This window comes from Triticum aestivum, chromosome 5B (assembly GCF_018294505.1).
Source record: "Triticum aestivum cultivar Chinese Spring chromosome 5B, IWGSC CS RefSeq v2.1, whole genome shotgun sequence".
Taxonomy (NCBI): Eukaryota; Viridiplantae; Streptophyta; class Magnoliopsida; order Poales; family Poaceae; genus Triticum; species Triticum aestivum.
In genome coordinates this window covers 151,713,803-151,733,703 of record NC_057807.1, presented here as the reverse complement: position 1 = coordinate 151,733,703, position 19,901 = coordinate 151,713,803, and positions in this window count along the sequence as shown.

Below are 19,901 nucleotides of genomic sequence, written 5' to 3'. Positions count from 1 at the left end.
AAGAAAACTCAATCAAAAACACGCCCCCGCTTCCAGGTCACGAGAGTCGTCGCGCACACACACATAGACATAGACATGCATATCCGTGTTTACGTAAAATTTCATTTCCATCTCCATCTCCAATCATATTTGTCCAACTAGCACATTATTTACGTTGTTAATAATATACGCAGCAACGTACAACATCTCTTGTTTGCGGGCGTCCGGACTGATGCCATGGCCGCTCCTGACCAACCTAAACCCTCTTCATGACCCGTGCGTGCTTCCGGCCCGAAACGGTCAGTGTCGCATTCATGCCCAGCCAGAACAGACGCGACCTCTCACTGGCGCCCGCATTGAAGCGGCGCGCCAGCCGACAGAGCGTCGCCCGTGTCACTTCCTGGTGCACGCGACTGCTCCATGTTCAAAGGTCGCAATAGCCGGCCACAAAATGCATGTAAAAATTTCTTGGGAGTCCTTGCTACAGCTAGTTCCAGTAGTGCTAGTACTCCATGGCGCGATCCATCGACAAGCAGGTGGGAAAATTATCATATACTTGGTTTGCGGTGAGTGGCATGCCGAGCGACCGTGTGGGGTCGAGCCGTGGAGGAGGGTGAGACACGAAAGCGAAAGATGTGATTTAAACGTTGATTTTGCTCGATGGCGCGATCCAACGAAACGAAATGTTGGTTTCTCTCCGTTTCCATTTTTTCTCTGAAAAAACAGAAACTTTCCACTCCATTTTCATTCCAATTCCAAGGTTGCCCCAATACAACATTCCATCAAATACAAAGGAAAGCTAACACGCATGCTGATGCATCTCAATGATTCATGGATCATAGCCAATATTTATTTCACAACTAAAGACAAAAGTTGTGAGAGCGTGTACAAAAGAAAAACTACGGATGGGGTCACTACGACTTAAACCCTAAACCCTAAACAGGATTTAATTTCCTGGCCAGATAGAACCTGTCGAAGGAAAGACGGCTGGCACCCTCGGATCGTACGATGCTTTTGTGCAGTTCCACTAAAATCGAGATGAGCATCCTGATACGTCTCCAATGTATTTATAATTTTTGATTGTTCCATGCTATTATATTACCCCTTTTGGATGTTTATGGGCTTTATTTCACACATTTATATCATTTTTGGGACTAACCTACTAACCGGAGGCCCAGCTCGTATTGCTGTTTTTTTGCCTATTTCAGTATTTCGAAGAAAAGGAATATCAAACGGAGTCCAAACGGAATGAAACCTTCGGGAGCGTGATTTTTGGAACGAACGTCATCCAGAGGACTTGGAGTGCAAGCCAAGCAGCAGCCGAGGCAGCCATGAGATAGGAGGGTGCACCCCCTATCTCGTGGGCCCCTCGGGCGGCCACCGACGTACTTCTTCCTCCTATATAAGCCTACGTACCCCGAAAACATCCAGGGAGCCAACAAAACACAATTTCCACCGCCGTAACCTTCTGTATCCGCGAGATCCCATCTTAGAGCCTTCACCAGCGCTTTGCCGGAGGGGGAATCGACCATGGAGGGCTTCTACATCAACACAATAGCCCCTCCGATGAGTTGTTAGTAGTTTACCATATACCTTCGGGTCCATAGTTATTAGCTAGATGGCTTCTTCTCTCTTTTTGGATCTCAATACAATGTTCTCCCCCTCTCTTGTGGAGATCTATTCGATGTAAACTCTTTTTGCGGTGTGTTTGTTGAGATCTGATGAATTGTGGGTTTATGATTAAGTTTATCTATTAATAATATTTGAATCTCCTCTGAATTCTTTTATGTATGATTGAGTTATCTTTGCAAGTCTCTTCGAATTATCAGTTTGGTTTGGCCTACTAGATTGATCTTTTTGCCATGGGAGAAGTGCTTAGCTTTGGGTTCAATCTTGCGGTGTCCTTTCCCAGTGACAGCAGGGGCAGCAAGGCACGTATTGTATTGTTGCCATCGAGGATAAAAAGATGGGGTTTATATCATATTGCATGAGTTTATCCCTCTACATCATGTCATCTTGCTTAATGCCTTACTCTGTTCTTTATGAACTTAATACTCTAGATGCAGCTAGGAGTCGGTCAATGTGTGGAGTAATAGTAGTAGATGCAGGCAGGAGTCGGTCTACTTGTCGCGGACGTGATGCCTATATACATGATCATGCCTAGATACCTCATAATTATTCGCTTTTCTATCAATTGCTCGACAGTAATTTGTTCACCCACCGTAATACTTATGCTATCTTGAGAGAAGCCTCTAGTGAAACCTATGGCCCTCGGGTCTATATTTTATCATATTTTCTTTCAATCTACTTTTATTTGCATCTTTACTTTTTGCATCTATATTATAAAATAAAAAAATATATTTATCTTATCATATTATCTCTATCAGATCTCACTTTCGCAAGTGGCCGTGAAGGGATTGACAACCCCTTTATTGCGTTGGTTGCGAGTTCTTTGTTTGTTTGTGTAGGTGCTTGGGACTGTTGAGGAGCCCCCTACTGGATTGATACCTTGGTTCTCAAAAACTAAGGGAAATACTTATGCTAATTTGCTGCATCACCCTTTCCACTTCAAGGAAAACCAACGCAAGCTCAAGACATAGCAAGAAGGATTTCTGGCGCCATTGTCGGGGAGGTCTTCGCTCAAGTCAAGACATACCAAGTACCCATCACAAACTCATCTCCCTCGCATTTACATTATTTGCCATTTGCCTCTCATTTTCCTCTCCCCCACTTCACCCTAGCCGTTTTATTCGCCCTCTCTTTCCCAATCTCTTCTCTCTTTTTCGCTTGCCTTTTTGTTTGCTCGTCATTATGTCTAGTTCCTTATCTGCTCCAATGTCTCCCAAGTTTGAAGTTCTTCACTTCAAGCAAAGGAAAGGAGAAAAGTTAAAAGATGCTTGGCATAGGATGATGGAATCTTATCGCAAATGTATCCTAGAGGTGAACTTTAGAATTCTTCTTTGCAAGTTTTATGTTGGGTTAAACATGACGCGTAGACAACTCTTGGATTGCATTGCCAAGGGAAATTTTATTGAAATCGATCCTAGTATTGCGCATGAAATTATAGAGGGAATAGTGGGAACACTACCTTAAAAGGGAGGATCACATCCTACCAAAGAAGAAACACATGTGTCTGGAAAGATTTGCGAAATAACAAATTTTTGACAAAAGTCTCTTAAGCCTCTTAAAAGTGTTAGCGGAAATCTTCACCGCATGGATACTTTGATTACTCTTCGCAATAAGCAGTTGGATTATTTAGATCTAAAAATTTCCGAGTATGAAGGGAAACGTAAAGAACCTCCCGGATTCGAGCATGACTCCGCTAAAAAACTGAAAATTAAAGATAGCACTACTTAGATCTATCTTCGCTTTTATGCCTAGCTAGGGGCGTTAAACGATAGCGCTAGTTGGGAGGAAACCCAATTTATTTGTGTTTTTTGTTTTTGTTCCTGTTTAGTAATAAATTTTTCTTCTACCTTCTGTTTAGAAGTGTCTTTATCTTTTAATTAGTGTTTGTTCCAAGTAGAACCTATAGGATAACCTATGATGATAGTTGATTTGATTCTGCCGAAAAACAGAAACTTTGCATGCATGAATTTAGTTTTTCTAAATCACAGAAACATGATTTTGCATTGATTCTTTTTGATGATGATAAATATACAAATTGTACAGGACTTCCTATTTTTGTAGGATTTTTAGAGTTCCAGACGTTTGCGTTAGTTACAAATGCTACAGACTGTTCTGTTTTTGACAGATTCTGCTTTTTGTGTGTTGTTTGTTTATCTTGATGCATCTATGGCTAGTAAAATAGTTTATAAACCATAGATAAGTTGGAATACAGTAGGTTCAACACCAAAATAAATAAAGAATTAGTTCATTACAGTACCTTATGTGGTGGTTTTGTTTTCTTTCACTAACGGAGCTTATAAGATTTCCTGTTGAGTTTTGTGTTGTGAAGTTTTCAAGTTTTGGGTAAAGCTTTGATGGACTATGGAATGAGGAGTGGCAAGAGCCTAAGCTTGGGGATGCCCAAGGCACCCCAATATATTCAAGAATAACCAAAAGCCTAAGCTTGGGGATGCCCCGGGAAGGCATTCCCTCTTTCGTCTTCGTTCATTGGTAACTTTACTTGGAGCTATATTTTTATTTGCCACATGATATGTGTTTTGCATGGAGCGTCGTGTATTATATTAGTCTTTTCTTTTTATTTTACCACAATCATCCTTGATGTACAAACCTTTTTGTGAGAAGCCTACTTGATTAGAATTTGCTAGAATACTCTATGTGCTTCACTTATATCTTTTGAGCTTGATAGTTTTTGCTCTAGTGCTTCACTTATATCTTTTAGAGCAAGGCGGTGGCTTATTTTTGTAGAAATTGCTAGTCTCTCATGCTTCACTTATATTATTTTGAGAATCTTTTAGAACAGCATGGTATTTGCTATGGTTATAAAATTGGTCCTAGAATGGTAGGCATCCATGTTGGGTATAATAAAAACTATCATAGGAAGTGAATTGGATGCTATGATCAATTTGATACTTGATAATTGTTTTTGAGATATGGAGGTAGTGATATTAAAGTCATGCTAGTTGGGTGATTATGAATTTAAAGAATGCTTGTGTTGAAGTTAGCAAGTCTCGTAGCATGCACGTATGGTTAAAGTTGTGTAACAAATTTGAAACATGAAGTGTACCTTGCTTGTTCATCCTTATGAGTGGCGGTCGGGGACGAGCGATGGTCTTTTCCTACCAATCTATCCCCCTAGGAGGATGCGCGTAGTGCTTGATTTTTGATGACTTCTAATTTTCGCAATAAGTATATGAGTTCTTTTGACTAATGTTGAGTCCATGGATTATACGCACTTTTACCTTTCCACCATTGCTAGCCTCTTCGATACCGTGCATTGCCCTTTCTCACCTTGAGAGTTGGTGCAAACTTCGCCGGTGCATCCAAACCCCGGGATATGATACGCTCTATCACACATAAACCTCCTTATATCTTCCTCAAAACAGCCAACATACCTACCTATATGGCATTTACATAGCCATTCCGAGATATATTGCCACGCAACTTCCCACCGTTCCATTCATCATCATCATGACATACTTTACTTTTATCATATTGCCATCGCATGATCATGTAGTTGACATCATATTTGTGATAAAGCCACCATGCATAATTTTCATACATGTCACTCTTGATTCATTGCACCATCCCGGTACATCGCCGGAGGCATTCATATAGAGTCATATCTTGTTCTAGTTTTGAGTTGTAATTCATATGTTGTAATCAATAAAAGTGTGATGATCATTGATACATATCCAACGTATCTATAATTTTTGATTGCTCCATGCTACTTTATCTACTGTTTTGGACTATATTCGGCTTTATTTTCCACTTTTATATTACTTTTGGGACTAACCTATTAACCAGAGGCCCAGCCCAGAATTGCTGTTTTTTGCCTTTTTCCGTATTTCAAAGAAACAAAATATCAAACGGAGTCCAAACGGAATGAAACCTTCGGGGTCGTGATTTTCCAACCGAACGTGACCCAGGAGACTTGGACCCTACTCCAAGCAGTGCCCGAGGAGGTCACGAGGGTGGAGGGCGCCCCCCCGGGCGAGCCCCCTACCTCGTGGGCCCCTCGGAGCTCCACCGACGTACTCCTTCCTCCTATATATACCTACGTATCCCCGAACGATCAGAACAGGAGCCAAAAACCTAATTCCACTGCCGCAACCTTCTGTATCCACGAGATTCCATCTTGGGGCCTGTTCCGGAGCTCCGCCGAAGGGGGCATCCACCGTGGAGGGCTTCTACATCATCACCATAGCCCCTCCGATGAAGTGTGAGTAGTTTACTTCAGACCTTCGGGTCGATAGCTAGTAGCTAGATGGCTTCTTCTCTCTTTTTGGATCTCAATACAATGTTCTCCCCCTCTCTCGTGGAGATCTATTCGATGTAATCTTCTTTTTGTGGTGTGTTTGTTGAGATCGATGAATTGTGGGTTTATGATCCAGTATTATCTATGGAAAATATTTGATTCTTCTCTGAATTCTTTTATGTATGATTGAGTTATCTTTGCAAGTCTCTTTGAATTATCCTTTTTGGTTTGGCCAACTAGATTGGTAGTTCTTGCAATGGGAGAAGTGCTTAGCTTTGGGTTCAATCTTGCGGTGTCCTTACTCAGTGACAGAAAGAGTTGCAAGGCACTTATTGTATTGTTGCCATCGAGGATAACAAGATGGGGTTTTTATCATATTGCATGAATTTATCCCTCTACATCATGCCATCTTGCTTACAGCATTACTCTGTTTTTACTTAATACTCTAGATGCATGCTGGATAGCGGTCGATCAGTCAAGTGATAGTAGTAGATGTAGAACCGTTTCGATCTACTTGTTTTGGACGTGATGCCTATATACATGATCATTGCCTAGATATACTCATAACTATGCTCAATTCTGTCAATTGCTCAACAGTAATTTGTTCACCCACTGTAGAATACTTATGCTCTTGAGAGAAGCTACTAGTGAAACCTATGGCCCCCGGGTATATTCTCATCATATCAATCTATATCACTTTATTTACTTGCTTTGTTTTTTACTTTACCTTTACTTTTTTACTTTGCATCTATCTATCAAAAATACCAAAAATATTATCTCTATCAGATCTCACTCTCGTAAGTGACCGTGAAGGGATTGACAACCCCTAAGCGTTGGTTGCGAGTTGCTATCGTTTTGTGTAGGTACGAGGGACTTGTGCGTGATCTCCTACTGGATTGATACCTTGGTTCTCAAAAACTGAGGGAAATACTTACTCTACTTTACCGCATCATCCTCTCCTCTTTGGGGAAATCCAATGCAGTGCTCAAGAGGTAGCAAGAAGAATTTCTAGCACCGTTGCCGGGGAGGCTCACGCAAGCAAGTCAACCATACCAAGTACCCATCGCAATCCCTATCTCCCGCATTACATTATTTGCCATTTGCCTCTCGTTTCCCTCTCCCCGACTTCACCCTTGCCGTTTTATTTGCCCTCTCTTTGTCAATCTCCTCCTCTCTTTCCCGTTTGCCTTTTTCTTGTTGCCTTTCTGTTTGCTCGTGTGTTAGTTTGCTTGTCATCATGACTAGTTTCATATCGTCTTCGTTATCTACCGGGAATGAGGTCTTAAATTTTAAACAAAGGGAGGGAGAAAATCTAAAAGATGCTTGGTATAGAATTTGCAATGCTCAAAATAAATCTACCAGGAAGCAATCTACCTCAGTTCTTCTTCACAATTTTTACGTAGGTGCTAATCATTGGTATAGATATATCCTTGATACCATTACCAGAGGGAATTGTTTGGGTAGCCATACTGTTGATTCTTATAATGCTTTAATAGATATATTTGGCTCACCGCCCCTTTTGATTAATGGAACTACGTTAACTTTGGAGCATGTTATGCAAAGGCTTGAAGCTATTGAAAATAAAGTTGCTCCCATTGAATCAATTGAAAATCTTGACAAAAAGATCCACAATCAAATTACCCAATATGGATCTAAGGTAGGAATGGCTTTGAAAAATATTAAAGAAAATGAACCCCTTGTTAATGAAAAAATAAATCTAGATTCCACAAGAATCGATAAACTTGAGGTATCATTACCAACTTGGGAACCGCTTTTTCTTCCGTTCAAAACACTCCAAGTTCTTCTACTAAAAATACTAAGCTTATTTATGTTCCTAAGAATAAGGGTGAATCATCTAGTAAGGAAATTGCGGATCTTAAATCTATAAGTGTTCATCCCAATCTTTTTACCATCATTAAGGAACAATTTGCTATAGATGAATTCTTTGATCTTTTCCCCGAAAATTTGTCAATTACTAGGAAGAAAGAAAATTCTAAAGGAGGTAAACGCCTCATTGAAGAATTGCCTACCAAAAATGGCAACACCTAGATCTATCCTTGCTTTTATGCCTAGCTAAGGGCGTTAAACGATAGCGCTTGTTGGGAGGCAACCCAATTTTATTTTGTGTTTTTTGTTTTTGCTTCTGTTTAGGAATAAATAATCCATCTACCTTCTGTTTGGATGTGGTTTTATTTTTTTAATTAGTGTTTGTGCCAAGTAGGACCTATAGGATAACCTACGATGATAGTTGATTTGATTCTGCTGAAAAACAGAAACTTTGCGCGCACTAATTTAGTTATGAGAAATCACAGGAACGTGCTTTTGCGTTTATTCTTTTTGCTGCTGATCAATAAACAAATTTTCCAGGACTTCCTATTTTGGTAGAATTTTTAGAGTTACATAAGTTTGCGTTAGTTACAGATTGCTACAGACTGTTCTATTTTTGACAGATTCTGTTTTTCGTGTGTTATTTGCTTATTTTGATGAATCTATGGCTAGTAAATTAGTTTATAAACCATAGAGAATTTGGAATACAGTATGGTTAACACAAATATAAATAAATAATGAGTTCATTAAAGTACCTTGAAGTAGTCTTTTGTTTTCTTTCTCTAACGGAGCTCACGAGATTTCTGTTGAGTTTTGTGTTGTGAAGTTTTCAAGTTTTGGGTGAATTCTTTTGATGGATTATGGAACAAGGAGTGGCAAGAGCCTAAGCTTGGGGATTCCCATGGCACCCCCAAGATAATCAAAGGACACCAAAAAGTCAAAGCTTGGGGATGCCCCGGAAGGCATCCCCTCTTTCGTCCACTTCCATCGGTAATTTACTTGGAGCTATATTTTTATTCACCAACATGATATGTGTTTTGCTTGGAGCGTCTTGTATTATTTGTGTCTTTGCTTGTTAGTTTACCACAATCATCCTTGCTGTACACACCTTTTGAGAGATCCATACATGAATTGGAATTTGTTAGAATACTCTATGTGCTTCACTTATATCTTTTGAGCTTGATAGTTTTGCTCATAGTGCTTCACTTATATCTTTTGAGCTTGATAGTTTTGCTCATAGTGCTTCACTTATACCTTTTGAGCGTGATATTTTTTGCTCTAGTGCTTCACTTATATCTTTTGAACTTGATAGTTGTGCTCTTAGTGTTTCACTTATATCTTTTGAGCTCGATAGTTTTGCTCATAGTGCTTCAATTTTACCTTTTGAGCGTGATAATTTTTGCTCTAGTGCTTCACTTATATCTTTTAGAGCACGGTGGTGGATTTGTTTTAAAGAAACTATTGATCTCTCATGCTTCACTTAGATTATTTTGAGAGTCGTTAATAGCATGGTAATTCGCTTAATGTTAATATACTTGGTGTTCAAGATATGTGAAACTTTCTTTTGAGTGCGTTGAATACTAAGATAAGTTTGATGCTTGATAATTGTTTTGAGATGTGAAGATGGTAATATTAGAGTCATGCTAGTTGAGTAGTTATGAATTCAAGGAATGCTTGTGTTGAAGTTTGTGATTCCCGTAGCATGCACGTATGGTGAACCGTTATGCGATGAACTCGGAGCATGATTTATTTATTGATTGTCTTCCTTATGAGTGGCGGTCAGGGACGAGTGATGGTCTTTTCCTACCAATCTATCCCCCTAGGAGCATGCGCGTAATACTTTGCTTTGATAACTTCTAGATTTTTGCAACAAGTATATGAGTTCTTTATGACTAATGTTGAGTCCATGGATTATATGCACTTTTCCCATCCTTCCACCTTTGCTAGCCTCTCTAATACCACGCACTTTTCGCCGGTATCATACACCCACCATATACCTTCCTCAAAACAGCCACCATACGTACCTATCATGGCATTTCCATAGCCATTCTGAGATATATTGCCATGCAACTTTCCACCGTTCCGTTTATTATGACACGCTCCATCATTGTCATATTGCTAGCATGATCATGTAGTTGACATTGTATTTGTGGCAAAGACACCGTTCATAATTCTTTCATACATGTCACTCATGATTCATTGCATATCCCGGTACACCGCCGGAGGCATTCATATAGAGTCATACTTTGTTCTAAGTATCGAGTTGTAATTGTTGAGTTGTAAGAAAAATAAAAGTGTGATGATCATCATTATTAGAGCATTGTCCCAAGTGAGGAAATGATGATGGAGACTATGATACCCCCACAAGTCGGGATGAGACTCCGGACGAAAAAAAAGAGGCCAAAAAAAAGAAGAGAAAGGCCCAAATAAAAAAAATGAGAGAAAAAGAGAGAAGGGACAATGCTACTATCCTTTTACCACACTTGTCCTTCAAAGTAGCACCAAGATCTTCATGATAGAGAGTCTCTCATTTTGTCACTTTCATATACTAGTGGGAATTTTTCATTATAGAACTTGGCTTATATATTCCAAAGATGGGCTTCCTCAAAATGCCCTAGGTCTTCGTGAGCAAGCAAGTTGGATGTACACCCACTTAGTTTCTTTTGTAGAGCTTTCATATACTTATAGCTCTAGTGCATCCGTTGCATGGCAATCCCTACTCACTCACATTGATATCTATTGATGGGCATCTCCATAGCCCGTTGATACGCCTAGTTGATGTGAGACTATCTTCCCTCTTTTTGTCTTCTCCACAACCACCCTTCTATTCCACCTATAAGTGCTATATCCATGGCTCACGTTCATGTATTGCGTGAAGATTGAAAAAGTTTTGAAAATGTTAAAGTATGAAACAATTGCTTGGCTCGTCATCGGGGTTGTGCATGATTTAAATATTTTGTGTGGGGAAGATGGAGCATAGCCAGACTATATGATTTTGTAGGGATGAACTTTTCTTTTGCCATGTTATTTTGAGAAGACATGATTGCTTTGATTAGTATGCTTGAAGTATTATTATTTTTGTATCAATATGAACTTTTGTCTTGAATCTTTCGGATCTGAATATTCATATCACAATTGAGAAGATTAGCATTGAAATTATGCCAAAGTATCACGCCGCATCAAAAATTCTTTTTTTATCATTTACCTACTCGAGGACGAGCAGGAATTAAGCTTGGGGATGCCTGATATGTCTCCAACGTATCTATAATTTTTGATTGCTCCATGCTACTTTATCTACTGTTTTGGACTATATTGGGCTTTATTTTCCACTTTTATATTACTTTTGGGACTAACCTATTAACCGGAGGCCGAGCCTAGAATTGCTATTTTTTGCCTTTTTCAGTATTTCGAAGAAATAGAATATCAAATGGAGTCCAAACGGAATGAAACCTTCGGGATCGTGATTTTCCAACCGAACTTGACCCAAGAGACTTGGACCCTACTCCAAGCAGTGCCCGAGGAGGTCACGAGGGTGGAGGGCGCGTCCTCCTGGGCGCCCCCCCTACCTCGTGGGCCCCTCGGAGCACCACCGACATACTTCTTCCTCCTATATATACCTACGTATCCCCGAACGATCAGAACAAGAGCCAAAAACCTAATTCCACCACCGCAACCTTCTGTATCCACAAGATCCCATCTTGGGGCCTATTCTGGAGCTCCGCCGGAGGGGGCATCCACCATGGAGGGATTCTACATCATCAACGTAGCCCCTCCGATGAAGTGTGAGTAGTTTACTCCAGACCTTCGGGTCCATAGCTAGTAGCTAGATGGCTTCTTCTCTCTTTTTGGGTCTCAATACAATGTTCTCCCCCTCTCTCGTGGAGATCTATTCGATGTAATCTTCTTTTTGTGGTGTGTTTGTTGAGACCGATGAATTGTGCGTTTATGATCCAGTATTATCTATGGAAAATATTTGATTCTTCTCTGAATTCTTTTATGTATGATTGAGTTATCTTTGCAAGTCTCTTCGAATTATCCTTTTTGGTTTGGCCAACTAGATTGGTAGTTCTTGCAATGGGAGAAGTGCTTAGCTTTGGGTTCAATCTTGCGGTGTCCTTACTCAGTGACAGAAAGAGTTGCAAGGCATGTATTGTATTGTTGCCATCGAGGATAACAAGATGGGGTTTTTATCATATTGCATGAATTTATCCCTCTACATCATGTCATCTTGCTTACGGCGTTACTCTATTTTTACTTAATACTCTAGATGCATGCTAGATAGCGGTCAATGAGTGGAGTAATAGTAGTAGATGCAGAATCGTTTTGATCTACTTGTTTTGGACGTGATGCCTATATACATGATCATTGCCTAGATATACTCATAACTATGCTCAATTCTATCAATTGCTCAACAATAATTTGTTCACCCACCGTAGAATACTTATGCTCTTGAGAGAAGCCACTAGTGAAACCTATGGCCCCCGGGTCTATTCTCATCATATCAATATATATCACTTTATTTACTTGCTTTGTTTTTACTTTACCTTTACTTTTTACTTTGCATCTATCTATCAAAAATACCAAAAATATTATCTCTATCAGATCTCACACTCATAAGTGACCGTGAAGGGATTGACAACCCCTAAGCGTTGGTTGCGAGTTGCTATCATTTTGTGTAGGTACGAGGGACTTGTGCGTGGTCTCCTACTGGATTGATACCTTGGTTCTCAAAAACTGAGGAAAATACTTACGCTACTTTACTGCATCATCCTCTCCTCTTCGGGGAAATCCAACGTAGTGCTCAAGATGTAGCAATCATCATTATTAGAGCATTGCCCAAAAAGAAAAAAAAAGAAGGAAGGCCAAAAAAAGGCGCAAAAAAAGAAAAAAAATTAAATAAAAGGGGCAATGTTACTATCTCTTTTCCCACACTTGTGCTTCAAAGTAGCACCTTGTTCTTCATGTACTGAGTCTCATATCTTGTGCTTCAAAGTAGCACCATGTTTTTAATATAGTGAGTCTCATGGGTTGTCTTTTTCATACTAGTGGGAATTTTTCATTATAGAACTTGGCTTGTATATTCCTACAATGGGCTTCCTCAAATGCCCTAGGTCTTCGTGAGCATGCAAGTTGGATGCACACCCACTAGTTTTCTTTTGTTGAGCATTCATTTATAGATCTAGTGCATCCGTTGCATGGCAATCCCTACTCCTCCTGTTGACATCAATTGATGGGCATCTCCATAGCCCGTTGATTAGCCTCGTCAATGTGAGACTTTCCCCTTTTTGTCTTCTCCACACAATCCCCATTATCATATTCTATTCCACCCATAGTGCTATATCCATGGCTCACGCTCATGTATTGCGTGAAGGTTGAAAAAGTTTGAGATTATTTAAGTATGAAACAATTTCTTGGCTTGTCATCGGGTGTATAGAAGTTGGGAACATCTTTGTGTGACGAAAATGAAGCATGGCCTAACTATATGATTTTGTAGGGATGAAGTTTCTTTTGCCATGTTATTTTAGAAGACATGATTACTTTGATTACTATGCTTGAAGTGTTACTATTTCTTTTATCAGTATGAACTTTTATTTTCATTTGGATCGGAACATTCATGGCACAATAAAGAAAATTACATTGATAATTATGCTAGGTAGTATTCCACATCAAAAATTCTGTTTTTATCATTTACGTACTAGAGGACGAGCAGGAATTAAGCTTGGGGATGCTTGATATGTCTCGAACGTATCTATAATTTTTGATTGTTCCATGATATTATATTACCCCATTTGGATGTTTATGGGCTTTATTTTACACATTTATATCATTTTTGGAACTAACCTACTAACCGGAGGCCCAGCCCATATTGCTGTCTTTTTGCCTATTTCAGTATTTCGAAGAAAAGGAATATCAAACGGAGTCCAAACGGAATGAAACCTTCGGGAGCGTGATTTTTGGAACGAACGTGATCCAGAGGACTTGGAGTGCAAGCCAAGCAGGAGCCGAGCCGGCCACGAGATAGGAGGGCGTGCCCACCCCTACAGGGCACGCCCCCTATCTCATGGGCCCCTCGGGCGGCCACCGATGTACTTCTTCCTCCTATATAAGCTTACGTACCCCGAAAACATCCAGGGAGCCAACGAAACACAATTTCCACCGCCGTAACTGAAAGCACAAGTGGTCCCTAGGTGGTTTTGGTAATTAATGTCAACATATCTCTTGTTGGACTAACACTTTTATCTAGTATGTTTCAGATAAGTTCAACAATGGAGTGGCATGGACTAAAGGATGTGGGAACTCCTTCAAGATGCTAAGGACAACGGATTGGCTCAAGCTTCAAGCTCACGACACTTCATTTTATATTTTAGTGATCCAAGATCACATTGAGTCTATAGGAAAAGCCAATACTATCAAGAGGGGATGAGGTGTTGCTTAATGGCTTGCTTGATCAAGTGCTTAGTGATATACTCCAAATCCCTCAACTACCTTCTCACATCCACATATGACATAAACCAAAAGTCCAACTCGGCCTACCAGATTCTTTTCTATCCGCGCCCACGAGTTCAAATGTCATTAAGCCACTGCCACAACCCCTAGGCAAATCGGTCTCACCAATAGGGATCTCGGTCTCACTGAGATGGGATTGTAATCTCTCTGTGTATGTCCATTACCAAAATTGGTCCCACCGAGTTTGTGTAATCAGTCCTACCGAGATTACAATGCAAACTCTCTATTCCTCTTTTGTAACATTTCGGTTCAACCGAGATGAGCGAATCAGTCCCAACCGAGTTTGCCTGACCAACCCTCTGTGTGTCCATTACCAAATCGGTCTCACCGATTTTGTGTAATCGGTCTCACCAAGATTACGTTATGCCCTAACCCTAACCATATCGGTCCTACCGAGTTGCATGTCGGTCCCACCGAAAATCCTAACGGTCACTAGATTTGCTAAATCGGTCCGACCGAGTTTTCGATTCGGTCCCACCGAGTTTGGTAAATTGTGTGTAACGGTTAGATTTTGTGTGGAGGCTATATATACCCCTCCACCTCCTCTTCATTCGTGGAGAGAGCCATCAGAACAAACCTACACTTCCAACTTACCAGTTCTGAGAGAGAACTACCTACTCATGTGTTGAGGCCAAGATATTCCATTCCTACCATATGAATCTTGATCTCTAGCCTTCCCCAAGTTGCTTTCCACTCAAATCTTCTTTCCACCAGATCCAAATCCTATGAGAGAGAGTTGAGTGTTGGGGAGACTATCATTTGAAGCACAAGAGCAAGGAGTTCATCATCAACACACCATTTGTTACTTCTTGGAGAGTGGTGTCTCCTAGATTGGCTAGGTGTCACTTGGGAGCCTCCGACAAGATTGTGGAGTTGAACCAAGGAGTTTGTAAGGGCAAGGAGATCGCCTACTTCGTGAAGATCTACCGCTAGTGAGGCAAGTCCTTCGTGGGCGACGGCCATGGTGGGATAGACAAGGTTGCTTCTTCGTGGACCCTTCGTGGGTGGAGCCCTCCGTGGACTCGCGCAACCGTTACCCTTCGTGGGTTGAAGTCTCCATCAACGTGGATGTACGATAGCACCACCTATCGGAACCACGACAAAAACATCCGTGTCTCCAATTGCGTTTGAATCCTCCAAAACCCTTCCCTTTACATTCTTGCAAGTTGCATGCTTTACTTTCCGCTGCTCATATACTCTTTGCATGCTTGCTTGTTATGTATTGTGAATGTTAAACTTGTGCCTAAACTCCACTTAAACTTAAAGAAGTTAAAAACTGCAACTTTGGTACTTAGTGTCTAATCACCCCCCCTCTAGACACCTCTTCTCAAGGTCCTACAAGTGGTATCAGAGCATTGGTCTCCATTGCCTTGGTTTAATCACCATTGGAGGAAGATGGATGAGTCTACTTTGGGGAGTCTTAGACATAGAGTGCCTATACTTGATGGAGAGTATTTTCATGAGTGGAAAAATGAGATGCTTGTAATTTTCAATCAATATCATTTGAACAAGTACATTGCTAGCCCTTGTGCACCTCATGTTGATCCTATGCATCCTACTCTTGATGAGTCAATTGACATGATTAGGAATCTTAGAACTGTTAATCTTATCACTAGAGGCTTGCCTAGAAACTTGATTAGAAACTTGCCTACTCTTGAGTGTGCCTACACTATATGGAAATTTCTTGAGGAACGCTTTCCAAATTATTCCTTGAAAAATCTAGATGAAATTCTCCATAAGTCTATTGCCTTGAGTAAGATGAATACTAGTGATCCTATGTTTGGTGATCGTCTATTTGAACTTACAAACCTTATGCGTGCCAAAGGAGATGTTGGAATTATTGGTGATATTATTTCCGAAGCTATAAGAATTCATAAGCAAGATCATTGTCAAACTCACTCTAACGAATTACCCTCTCTAGGACTTGATCCACCACATGACGATGTTGAACATGGATACTATGATGAGGATGATGATAGTGACTTCGATCTTGACGATGCAATGAGACATTTTGGTCTTATGGCAAATCTTCGGGGATATATGTCAGGAGGAAAGGAATGGGTTCTTGACAGTGGATGTACCGATCACATGACCGGAGATAAAGACATGTTTCGTGAGCTTGCTGAAAATGATAGTCCTCGAAAGTATGTCACTTTCGGTGACAACTCAAAGGGTAAGGTGGTTGGCCTCGGTAAGGTGGCCATCTCACATGATAGCTCCATTCAGAATGTTATGCTCGTTGAATCTCTTGGCTACAACTTACTTTCAGTATCTAGACTTGCTGATTTCGGTTTCAATGTCCTATTTACTGAAGTAGATTGCCAAGTGTTTCGTCGAGACAATCATAAAATGGTCTTTACCGGTATACGTAGAGGTGATCTTTACATTGTTGATTTCTCTAAAAAGGCTCAACCTAAAACTTGCTTCATTGCTAAATCCTCAAAAGGTTGGTTATGGCATAGACGACTAGGTCACGTTGGCATGAGAAACCTTGACAAGCTTATTAAAGGGAATCATATCCTTGGTGTTAACGATGTCATATTTGATAAGGATAGACTTTGCAGTGCTTGTCAAGCAGGTAAACAGGTTGGAGGAAGGCATCCCGTGAAGAACATCATGACCACAAGGAGGCCACTTGAGCTACTTCACATGGATCTTTTTGGTCCCAACGCTTACAAGAGTCTCGGTGGAAATTCTTTTGGTCTAGTTATAGTTGATGATTTTTCAAGATTTACGTGGGTGTTCTTTCTCGATGATAAATCGCAGGTCCAAAAGATCTTCAAAAACTTCGCCAGGAAGGCTCAAAATCAATTTGAAGTGAAGATCAAGAAGGTTCGCAGCGACAACGGAACGGAGTTCAAGAACGCAAACGTGGACACCTTTCTTGACGAAGAAGGGATTTCACACGAGTTCTCGGCTACGTACACACCTCAACAAAATGGAGTTGTTGAGAGGAAGAACCGGACGCTCATCGAAATGGCGAGAACGATGCTTGATGAGTACAAGACACCGAAGCACTTTTGGGCAGAAGCGGTTGAGACAGCTTGTCATGCAACAAATCGCTTGTATCTTCACAAGCTACTCGGCAAGACGGCATACGAGCTCCTCACCGGTAACAAACCCCAAGTTGGATACTTTCGAGTATTCGGCTCAAAGTGCTACATTCTTGATAAGCATCGTCGTTCTAAATTTGCTCCTAAGTCTCATGAAGGTTTCCTACTAGGTTATGGCTCAAACTCTCACACTTACCGTGTCTACAACAATTTCACCCGAAAGGTTGAAGAGACGGTAGATGTGAAGTTTGATGAATCTAACGGCTCGCAAGTAGAGCAATTGCCAATTGATGTAGGAGACAAAGATCCTTCGGAAGCAATCCAAGACTTGTCTATTGGCAAGGTCGTCCAACGGAGGTGAAGGAGAGTACCTCGTCCGTCCAAGTGGAAGCTTCTACTTCACGACAAGGTGAACCAAGAGTTGATACGGAAGCATCCACAAGTGGAACACACCAAGATGAAGAAAACGAGGAAGTGCATCAAGATGAATGTCAACAACCTCCTTCTCCACCACGACAAGAGAATGACAATGCCAACAATGAAGAAGGCCAAGAAGAAGAACAAGATGAGGAAGAAGTTCAACCAAGAACCAAACAAAAGCTTTCACGAGTTTGAGCAAGAATTGCTAAAGACCATCCCGTCGAGCAAATCTACAATGATATTCAAACCGGGAGAATCACTCGCTCTAAAACTCGTTTAACTAACTTTTGTGAAAACTATTCTTTCATCTCTATCATTGAACCTATGAAGGTCGAAGAAGCACTGGAAGATCCGGATTGGATAAATGCTATGCATGAAGAGCTACACAACTTTGAGAGGAACCAAATTTGGACATTGGTTGAGAAGCCCGACAACAACCACAACATCATCGGTACCAAATGGGTGTTTTGCAACAAGCAAGATGAAGATGGACAAGTAGTTCGCAACAAAGCACGTCTCGTCGCCCAAGGCTACACACAAGTCGAAGGTATGGACTATGGTGAGACTTACGCTCCCGTTGCTAGACTTGAGTCCATTCGCATCTTACTTGCCTATGCTAATCACCATGATATCACCTTGTACCAAATGGACATTAAAAGTGCTTTTCTAAATGGTGAAATAGAGGAGGAAGTTTATGTTAAGCAACCTCCCGGCTTTGTCAATCCTAAGAAACCAAATCATGTTTACAAACTTCACAAAGCCCTTTATGGTCTTAAACAAGCTCCTAGAGCGTGGTATAAATGCTTGACCAAGTTCCTTATTGAAAAAGGCTTTGAAATTGGGAAAATTGATTCTACACTTTTTACTAAAAGGGTTAATGGAGAACTATTTGTGTGCCAAATTTATGTTGATGATATTATATTTGGTTCAACTAACCCTCATTTTAGTGAAAAGTTTGGGAAGCTAATGTCGGAGAAGTTTGAGATGTCTATGATGAGTGAACTCAAATTCTTTCTTGGGTTGCAAATCAAGCAAACTAAGGAAGGTACTTTTGTCTCTCAAACGAAGTACACCAAGGACTTATTCAAGAAGTTCAATATGCAAGAATGCAAAGGTATGACTACACCCATGCCTACTAGTGGACATCTTGACTTGACCAAAGATGGTGAACCGGTTGATCAAAAGGTTTATCGCTCTATGATTGGTTCATTGTTATATCTATGTGCTTCACGTCCCGATATCATGCTAAGTGTGTGCATGTGTGCACGATATCAAGCTGCTCCTAAAGAATGTCATCTTAAGGCCGTGAAAAGGATAGTGAGATACTTAATCCATACACCAAATTTTGGCATTTGGTATCCTAAGAGGGCCTCTTTCGATCTTGTTGGCTACTCCGACTCGGACTATGCCGGAGACAAGGTTGATAGAAAGTCCACTTCGGGTACTTGTCAATTTCTTGGTAGATCTCTTGTGTCTTGGTCCTCCAAGAAACAAAACTCGGTATCCTTATCCACCGCCGAAGCGGAGTACATTGCCGCTGGTTCATGTTGTGCTCAATTACTTTGGATGACCCAAACTCTTAAAGATTATGGGATATATGTGAAACATGTTCCATTGCTTTGTGACAATGAAAGTGCTATCAAAATTGGTCATAATCCCGTACAACATTCTCGAACTAAGCATATTGAAGTTCGTCATCATTTCATTCGAGATCATGTTGCTAAGGGTGACATTAATCTTAAGCATGTTCGCACCGAAAAGCAATTAGCGGATATATTCACTAAACCTCTTGATGAGAAAGTGTTTTGCAGGTTGAGAGGAGAATTGAACATCATAGATGCTTCAAACTTGGAGTAGAAACTCCATTGGATACATGCAAGACATGAGCTTATGACTAATCCTTGATATTTCTCTTATGATGAAAATCTTATGTCTTGGATATATTTGCATCTTGCATGTTATATAACCCATGTAGGTACTTGGTTGAATCAAATTCCATGAGATTGTAATCTACTCACATCTTGAGCAATCTCTACATCACCAAGTTTCTACACTATGGTGGTTGAAGACAAGGAAGCACGGAACCATTCAAACATATCCTTTGACAAATTCTATGTTGAGCTTCATGATTGTCATTTTTGGATACACAAGTGCTCTTCCTTGCAAGAACTAACCCATGTAGGTAGATGGACTCAAATTCCAAGTGGTGCTCCCAACTCTTGATGAGCTAC